Here is a 10,533-nt window from a genome sequence, read left to right as displayed (position 1 = left end):
GCTGGCGCCCCCTTCCGCCCGCTCGCGCGCCTACTGTGTGCCGGGCGCGCGCCGGGAGCGGGGCCGCGCGCCTACTGTGTGCCGGGGGCGCGCCTGGGGGGCGAGGTCGCGCCTACACTGCCGCGTCGCGGGGCGGGGTGAGGAGCTGCGAGTTCCCGGAAGCTCCCAGCGGCGTCCGAGGCTCTAGCTCGCGGGTCCACCTTTGCCTTCTCCGCGCTCGCTTATAGCCGTCCTCGCTGCTCCACAAACTTCCTTTCCCTTGCGGAGGACGGTCTGGCTGACCAGCCTTGCCGCTAGTGCCGGACCTTTAGGCTGAGTCTGAGTCCACCGTCGTATCTGCCTGGCCAGGGCACGTCCTAAGTAGTTGCTGACTGAATTAAAGAAGGGATGAGTCCACTCTGTCCCTCCAGAATGTTCTGCGGGGCCTTTAGTGCCAGACCTTAGCTGAGCCGGGCCGTTAGGGCTACAGGCGCCCTTATCTTATTTCTCTTCGTTATTGGTTCTGGAAACAGCACCATGGCAGACGTTATAAATGCAAACTTTCTGACCTCACCGAGACCTACTTACAAACTGAGTGTGGAGTCCTGTCGCCTAATTTTAACAAGCCCTCCAGGTGATTCTGATGCAAACTAAATCTTAGGACCCACTGTTTGACCTTCACAGCAGTCCTGTCAGCCACCAGATGATCACTCCCAATTTACAGAGGAGACAACTGAAGTTTAAAGAGATGGTGTCTTGCGATAGGCCACACAACTATTCTGCGGGAGAGCTTGACTGGAACCCAGGTCTTCTGACATCTAGTCCAATTCTCTTTCTATTCTCAACAAATACTGAGTACCCGCTATGTGCCAGGTACTGTTCTAGGTGCTGGAAAAGCTACAGGGAACAATATAAACTCCCTACCTTCCTGGACCTGACAGTGGAAAGAGACAGGCTATAACCACACAAACAAGATGGATGTCTATTCAAACAATAAATAGAAAGAATGTAACATAAATCTAAGTCGGTAGGACAGAGGATGCGATGTTATTTTATAATAGGGTGAGTAGAGAAGGGGGTCACTGAGAAAGTGACGTTTTCACAGAGCCCTGAAGGATTTGAGAAGTCGACTTATATGGACATTTGAGGAGGGTGCAATCCAGGCAGAGGGAAAAAGAAGGATTCTAACAAGAGCAGTCCTGCCTGCAAATTGCTGATGCCATCTGCTCATTATGATAACATTAGCATTCTGTTATGGGCTAATTGGTTTCCATAGATTGCGAGCTGTGGTCCCAAAGCCTAGCAAAAGACCAAGCCATTCAGTAGGTGATCAGTACATGAATTTTAAATGACTGAGTCTCATATATAGAGAGTTATGATATAGAGCAACATTTGATGAGGGCGCAAGGAAGGAATGAGTTATGATGTTGGCAGATCAAAGAAGGTGGTGATGCTCTTAGGATCTGGGCCAGTAGAGCTGGAAGGAAAGGTCTTCCAGGCAAAGTGTAAAGATAAGGAAAAGTCTTGAAAGTACACAGGGCTCTGCTTGCAAAATGCTTCAGTGCCAAGTTTAACACAATGGTATTTATTCTGTGAGTAGTGAGGAGCCATGGAACATGTTTGAGCAGGTGAGTTACAGGGATAGAGCGAATCACTTAGGCCCAGTGTTGGAGGTGGTACATTGTCAATCATTTCCAGATTTGGCCCCATTCACCGCAATAGAGATGAGGATGACTTCCTTTTGAAGATCTAATGAAGACTTCTGTTTCTGTGATAATCCTAAGCAATTGCAATCTTGTCTTATTCTATTTATTCTGGTATCTTATATTTTTACTAAGTGGTTGGTTCACTATAAAAGTAATATACATGGTAAAAATAAATAAATTCCACCAATAAAAAAGGGCATAAAGAGAAAGAAAAAGCTCCTTTTCTTCCTCTCTCACCCTCCCAGCCCTATTCCTCATAGGTAACCAATAGTTACATTTTAGTTTATTTTTCCCAAAATGCACACATTCATATAGGCATTAATTAAGGTTCTTGATTGCAAGCAGCAGAAATTAACACCCTAGAGATTTTAAGCAGAAAGGAGATTTAATCCAAGATTTCTTCGTAGCTCACAGATCCCATGAGGGCCAGAGAACCAGTCTCAGAGGCCCCACAACCAGGAACAAATCGTTCCATGGCTGCATCCTATACCAGAGTGGCATCTGCACAAGTGCTTTTTGGTGTCATCAACTTTTTAGAGTCAGAATCTGAGACAGGAGTGTCTGAATAGCCTGGGTCATGTGTTTTGCCTGGCAGAAAGGGAGACCGGGAAACTGTGTTTCTGGCATTTTCAATATCTATAGAGGAAGGTACGCTCCAGTATAGGTGCCCCAGAAGGTAGGAGACTCGCCAATATAGGAAGGGTATTCAGATGCTGGACAGTCACAAAGGATAACAAGTGCCCACTACAAATACTCCCTCTAGAGTAGACACCTGTTGCTTACACCTGCACTGCCTCACCTTCTCTGGGAAGAGTCACCTTCTTTCTCTTGGGGAGCCTCCCTCCCCTACTCTCAGTCCATGTGGTTCAGTGGTTAGTATATGTCCAAGCCCATCCTGATTGCTTCAGCCCAGGATTTTTTGTTAAAGCCACTGGAAATGAAGCCCTCTCTTCTGAGGTTGTCAGCTGTCAGGAGGTCAGGATATCGCAAGCCAACCTGACGCTTGCTCTGCCACCACCAGAAGATAGCCTGCCTGAGAGTGAAGCCACTACGCAGGAAAACAGGCAAGTGATAAGAAAAGACGGAGTCAGAAATTCCAATCCCCTCCCCTTTTTTTTATTAGGTTTGTTTTGAGCAGGGTTGTCATTAGTCACTTGCAATCCAAGCCTTAACAAATGCCTATTTTACTTTCGAAATGAATGGGTTCATACAATGCACGCTGTTCTGAATCTTGTGGGGTTTGTTGTTGTTGTTGTTGTTTGTTTGTTTCACTTAGCAAATGGTTTGAGCATATTTCCATATAGGTGAATATAGATCTACTACATCCTTTTTAATGGTTGCGTGTGATACCATTAAGCAGATGTACCATAATTTAATCATTTTAAATGATGCACAATTAACTTGTTTCCAGTTTTCTGCTATTATTAAAAAATCCTGCATTGAACTGTGCTTGTAGGAGACAGATGGCACACTTGGCTAAGGAAATGAGGAACATTTACTAATGGACTAAGTCCAGAAATGTGGAGCAGGTTTAAGAGCCACAGGGTTGGTGCAGTACTCCAAGGCTGGTGGCTGTTACACCCCAGACCTGAAGGGGGAACAGGAGAGAGCAATTGCTGGAATTTTGCAAGAGAGGAAACTGGACAGATCTATCTGCTAGGAGCTATGGCCTTCAGGAGAAGAACATAGCTAACCCCCAGCAACCCAGTAGAGAGTGAGTCCCAGAGGAATAAAAACCTCTGGTCTCACCCTCCTCCTGCTCTCTGATCTCCTGCCCATGCTCCTCATTGGCCAAACTCTACTTTTAGCCGGGGGTTCAGAGCCTGTTGATGGAGTCGTCACAGTGGGCTTCCCAGGATTCAGAGCAGAGAGGAGAGAGACTCAGCAGGGCAAATAAAGTTTCCAGCACCTTGCTGTTCAAAGTGTAGTTCTTGGACCAGCAGCATTGGTACTGCCTGGGAGCTTCTTAGAAATACAGCATCTTGGGTCCAGGATCTGAATTTCAACACAATCCCCAGATCGTTCATGTACATAGAATTTTTGAAACATGGATCCAGCACATCTTTGTATATAAATCTCTTATACAAGTGTATTTATATTCTTAGTATTTATGAACACTTCATCTAGTATTTTTCTACTGATCTCTGTGTTGGTTTGGGACCTCTGAGAATCAAATGCCAAGATGATTTTTATTCTGGAGAAATGGTTGTGTAGGATAAAGAGAGAAGGAGGAGGAAAAAGGAAGAAAAGCTTTCAGACCATGGTGCAGGGTCTGACAACTGAGAAAGGAGAGTGGGAAGGAAGGGGGCTTGGATGGGAGGAGCTTCAGACTCCTGAGCAATTCTGTCATGCAGCTAGACTAATGGGGAGTCCCCAAACAAAGGTGGCCTACTAAGGCATCCTGCATCAGACAGAAATGGTGGATTCTGGTTCCCTCACTACATTCGGTCACTGACTGGGAGAAGCCCAGGGAAGCAGAATTCAGCAAGAATTCTAAAGAGGCTCCAAAGGCATAGCTGCTGAAGGCTCTCAGTCAGCTGTGCTCCCCAGCAGATTCTCTCAAGGGGCGATCTGAGCAGTGCAGCTCCATTGCCAATATGATCCCTATTCAACCAATGTTTATCGAGTGCCTGCGTGCCAGGCATTCTATGTGTTGGATGATAGAGACATAGCCCCCGACTCCTAGGGAATCAGACATGATTGCAGAACAGGATGGTTGTGAGTTTTCATCGTCAGTTCAGGGGAAGGTATCACAGTTTTGTGGGTAACACTGACAGCCTCATGGGAGAGCTTGGCCACAAGTTGGACCCAAAGACCGGATGGAGTCTGGATAGTTATAGGAATAGAGAGGAAACATTGGAAAGAGAGAGCAGGGGGACAGGGAGACCAGAGACTGGTGCAGTGGGTTAGAAAGGAGGTAAGGAGGGTTTGCGAGGAAGTAAATTATTCCCTTTGTTTGCTTTTAAATGTCTAACGTTGTTTTCCTAATAAGGTAAGAATTTTTGGTGTGAAGAATTCCAATGCTGTGAATGGCTTTGGGTGTTTACCTAGAATCTAACATACTGCCTTGCTAAGTTGTAGGTGACCAATAAGTATTTTTTGAAAAATAAATAAATTGAATGAAAATGAAAGGGCCACAGAATCTCAGTTGTCAGAAGTAAATGTAATATAGTTAATGGTTTGGTGAATATTCCTGTAGAGTCTTTTTGTGTGTATATGTTAACATATTTTGCCAAAATAGGATCGTACTATTCATACAGCTCTACAACTTGCTTTTCTTAACTCAATGACACATCTTAAGCACATTTGTATGTTACATGCTCAGAATTCATTTCATTCTTGTTCATGATGCTGTGGTATATTAGCATATGGAGGTACAATACTTTATTTATAATCTTCTATTAGTGGACATTTGAGTTGTTTCCAACTTTTCGCTTTTATATACAATACTGCAATAAATTTTCTGTATGCTCACCTCTTAGGCACTTGTGAACCTATTACTGTTGGATGAATTCCTAGGTGTGAGATTGCAGAATCAAAAGGATGTGAATATTAACATTTCTAATAAATGTTGCCTAATTGCTTTCCAAAAGGTTATACCAGTTTGCATTCCTACCGGCAGTGTAGGAAAGTGTCTGTTTATTCATATCCTTGCCAACACTGGAATTAATAACCTTTTTAATCTTTGCCAATCTGATAAGTAAAACAATACTTCAGAGTAAGTTTAATTTGCATGTATTTTAAATAGAGATTTCTATCTCTTTTTTCGGCTGGGGAAATGTCTATTCAAATCCTCTGGCCATTTTCGTTTGTTCTTTTTATTTCCCTGTTGATTCACATACTGGGTTAATGTTATCTGCAAATATCTCTTTCTGATTTGTCTTTTGAGTTTATATTATTTGGGGCCTTACAAATTTTTTAAAATTTTATATATTAGTCAGATTTATAAATCTTTTCCATGAAGATCTTTGGGTTATTTCATCTAGTACTTTCATGATTTTTTTCTTTTTTACTTTGACATCTTTTGATTATTTGGAATTTATTTTGGTGTAAGGTGTGAGGCTGGGATTTAACTTTATTTTTTTACAAATGGATATCAAGTTGCCCCAATCGTTGACCTAATCAGCCATCTTTTCCCACCAATGTTTGAAATACCACATCTATCGCATGTCATATTAAGCTCTAAAAGAGATGTAATGACCCCCATGAAGGAAACTAATACAACACATCAAAAGTGCTTTCTAGAGAAATCTATTTGTTGGTCAAGCAGCCGATGAGATGAGATGAGATGAGAAGAGATGAGATAGTGTGGTCAAAGAAAAAATAAGCGCCCCCCCAACAAACAAACAAACAAACAAAATGAATAACAAACCCAAGGAAAGGACAGAGTACTCAATTTGGGAAAAGGTATGAAAAGAATTAAGGTCCCAGCTGGATTTGCCCTCTCTGGATGTCAACTCATCGGCATTAATAACATTTATATAGTGCCTACTCTGAGCAGGGACCATTTTCAGCGTTTCATGCCAAACAAGCTATTATATTTCTGATAGCTCCCAGGTGGTACCAATGCTGCTGGTCTAAGGACCACACTTCGAGCAGCAAGATGCTACCTTGCAAGGTTGTCACGAGGGTGAAATAAGATGATATGTGAAAAATAAAGTGTAGTAGTTTATGGCATATATAGGCATTCGATAAATGACAGCTTTTATTCATTACCATGTTTTTAAGGTCTAATTCCATCAGTCTTTCTCTTCAACTGAGCATCTACCAGGAAGCATTCCAATTTGGTAAACCAATTCAAGGCACTGTGAATTGTAATCCTTGTCTGTTTTCTAATCTGACCACAGATCTTAAATCTGTTGGGTGTCTAGACAGAGGCCAAAAGGCACAGCTCCAGGTCTTTCCTATTACACCTGCCTTCTGGCACCAACCAGCAGACTCTGTTCTGTGGGTGGAGTCACCTCCTTCTAGTCTGGTAGCAGCAGCAGGTTGTCCTGGATGGAAGCTGCTTTGCATGGTTCTCCCCAAACCCCATCCCTCTCCTGGAGCCTGGGGCAGATGTTTACAGAAGGCTCCTTTCCTCTAGGGGGGCATTAACCAGAGGCTGTGAGTTGAAGAGGATGGCGGGTTAGATCCTAACTCTACCTGAGCCACTGACTTGTTCAAGACCCTCTTTCTGCTCTGTGACTCAGACTCCCCACCTGTAAAATGAGAAATCTGACTGAACTTGTTCCTCTTAACGTTTTTGCTGTGGGCTCCTTGAGAATAGAGAATATTTGATAAAAAAACTTTGGACTAACTTCCCAGGATGTTAAAAAACAAACAAGCAAACAAAAAATAGCGAACATACTCTATCCTTCTACAGAAGGTATAAAACCATTCTTTTCCTTTCACTAGGCACCAGCAGAGGGAGTTCCAGATTCACCTAAAATATGGTTTCAAATCTCAGGTACTTAACATTCAGGTATCTGCGTAAACGTTACTTTATCAGAAAAGCCTCCCTACATCCCTTAACTGTACCAGTTCTATTATTATAAGCCATTTTAGCACCCCGTAATTTTTCAAAACATTTGACTGCAACTATAATAAGTTATCTCTTTAATATCTGTGTATTCCATTATATTCTAAGCATCATGATGTCAAAAATATCTGTCTTGTAACAAAGATTATCCCTTTGACCAAACTCTAGCCAGGCTCCTCTGAGTCTCCTTCCTGACTACACCTCAACCTTGGCCTATAGAAACTACAGACTCTTAACACAAATGATTTTATCCACCCACTTCCTCACATTAAAAGATTTTAACAAACACTAACATAGTTTCTAACATCTCAAGGCTGCATCTCCAGGATGACGCTAACTCCCTTTAAGTGCCTGCCTGAGAAATCTTGAGGCTGCCCAAAGAATTCACAATTCTAGCTATTACCTAATCATAGGCCCCTGACCATTCTTTCTTAGAGCATTTACTAAAAAGGGACTTACAATTGTGAATTCTTTTTCTGTTTCTTTGAGATGTATGTGTTTCTCTTACAACTCAGAAGTGTCTTTCTGAAGGATAGGACCACTGCCTCCTAGACTCTGTGGGAGGATAGAATCCTGACTTGGAGCATTGCCAGCTAACAGACATGCTGGTCTAATCAGCATTTACACTCACCAACTCTTTGTAATTTTTTACTTCCCCAACTCTATTTAAAATGCCTAGCCATCTCTATGCAAATAAAAGTTGCATCAGTTCATGCTTGACCCTCTTTACTATTGCAGCCGTATGTTCCTGATTAAAATCTATCCTCACCATTTAAACTAGTGTCCAGCTTTGTCTTGACACTTGCTCATTATAGCGTGCCTAGTCCCTAGCATGGTGTTTGGCATGTCGTAGATGCTCAATAAATATTTCCCGTTGAAATATGTTGCTTAAACTCATCTATTTGTTTCAGTTATTGATTGCAACAAACCATCTCAAAACTGCCTTTATTATGCTCATGGATCCTATGGGTCAGGAATTTGAAAAGGGCACCTCTCTTCTATGTCCCATGATGTCCTGGCCACAGCTGAGATGACTTGAATGGTTGCGGTGACTGGAATGGCTAGGGAGGAGCCATTTCCAAGATGGTTTCTTCACTCATCTGTCTGATGCCTGGACCAGCTTGGCTAGCTGAAGGTTGGGCTCAGCTGGTACTCTTGACTGGATGTCTATCTGTGGCCTTTATAGCATGATGGTACCAGGATAGTCAGATTTATTCCCTGGCAGCTCAAGGCTCCAAGAACAATGACCCGATGAACAAGGTAGAAACTTCATGGCCTTTTAGATCTAGCCTAAGAAGTCACAGAGCTTCACTTCTACCATATTCTATTGGTTGAAACAGTTATAAGTCTGCCTTGATTCAAGGGGAGGGAGTATCAAAGAATTCACAGCCTTATTTTCAAATCAGAGCTAGATTTGGGGGCAATTCTTTTGAAATTAGTCCTATGTACCAGTGAGGCTTAGGTTTGGTTGCATAAGATAGAACAAAACCATAGTGATAGTGACTTTAACGAAATAGAGTTTATTTCTCTCTCAAATAAACAGAGCGTGGAAGGAAGATGTCAGGATTGGTTCAGTGTCCACAATGTTAGGGAACTGGGTTCCTTCTGCCATGGTGTTTTGCCACTCTCAGTGCTTGACTTCTACTTCATGACCCAAAGTGGTTGCTTGAACTCCAGTCTTCATATTTAAATCCAGTCAGCAAAGATGAAGGAAGGATCATGAAGTTTCCTTTAAGGACATGATGCAGAAGCCTCGTCTGACGCCACCACATACAGCCCGTTGGCAGTACACTTAGTCATATAGCCCATGTCTAGCTGAAAGAGAGGCTGAGAAATCTAGTCTTTTTTTGGAAGACCATGGGTCCAGAAAAACAAACGAATGAAAAATCAGGGGTTCTACTGTTGTGAAAGAAGAGGAGAATGGATATTGGCAGACATCCAGCAGTTTCTGCCACACCTTTTCATTTCATTCTATTTCCTGTTCTATCACTAACCAGCTGTGAGCTTGGACAACACACTTCCTTTGTTCTTGTTGCCAATTACTCTGGTAATTAGGAAGGAGGGTGTTGCAATCTAATAAAGAAGTTTAAAGCATTAAGCGGATAAATGTGTCAATGCTCTGGTTTCAGGGAGGAGAACCAGAGCTCTACCCACCCAGCCTCCTTTTTACTTTCTTGGGTGGTCCTCAAGAGTTTCTGGGGACTTTGAAAACTCTCAGATTAGATTACCACTGAGGCCTTTCCAAGGAAGAAGACCTAAAGAATTCATGTTTGTTACATTTTGGAAGTAACCTCCCTTTGCCCTTTACCAAATACCTCCCCGGTGAGTTCAAGCAGATGCCTGTGGAAGTGAGTGTGAGATACAAACCTGCCATTAATTGAGTATTTACTGTGTGTCTGACGCTGTACCAAGCTCTGAAAACCTAAAGTGACCACAGTTTATACTCTTAAATCCGTTACTTTCTTTTTATTACAAGACCAGGATTGAATTAAACATAGTCTCATGTACCAAGCACCATAACAAAATATGATGGTGTTATGGATCAAATCGTGTCTCCAAAAAGATATGTTGAAGTCCTAATCCTTGGTACCTATGAATGTGACCTCATTTGAAAATAAGGCCTTTACAGATGTAATCGCGTTAAGATGAGGTCATTAGAGTGAGCCCAAATCCAACATGACTGGTTTCCTTAGAAGAGTAGAAGGGATACAGATATAGATACATATCAGAAGAATGCTATATGATGATAAAGGTAGAGATTGGAGTGAGTGAGGCATCTATAAACTCAGGAATGCTAAGTAAGGATTGCCAGTAACATCAGCAACTAAGAGAAAGGTATAGAACAGATTCTCCCCTGGAGCCTTCACAGAGAATATGGCCTTGCTGACAGGACTGCTTAATTTTGGACTTCTAGTCTCCAGAACTGTGAGGGAATAAACTTCTGTTGTTTTCAGCCACTCGGTCTGTGGTGGTTTGTTATGAAAGCCCTAGGAAACTAATAGAGATGGTTAGTTTGATGTGTCAGCTTGCTAGGCCTTAATCCCCAGTTATTCAATCAAATACTAACCTGATGTGAAGCTGTTTTGTAGCTATGATTACAATGAGTTGACTTTAAGTAAAGGAGATTATCTAAGTGGGCCTGATTTAATCAGTTGAAAAGCCTTACGAGCAGAATTGAGATTGCCCTAGAAAATAAATTCTGCCTGTGGACCACAGCTTCAGTTTGTGCCAGAAAGTTTCAGCCCGCCCTTCCTGATGGCCTGTCCTTTGGATTTTGGACTCGCTTAACCAGCCCCCACAATAATATAAGCCAATTCCTTGCAATAA

The sequence above is a fragment of the Pteropus alecto genome, unplaced genomic scaffold (genome assembly GCF_000325575.1).
Source record: "Pteropus alecto unplaced genomic scaffold, ASM32557v1 scaffold114, whole genome shotgun sequence".
NCBI classification, from domain to species: domain Eukaryota; kingdom Metazoa; phylum Chordata; class Mammalia; order Chiroptera; family Pteropodidae; genus Pteropus; species Pteropus alecto.
Note: the sequence above shows the minus strand (reverse complement) of the source record.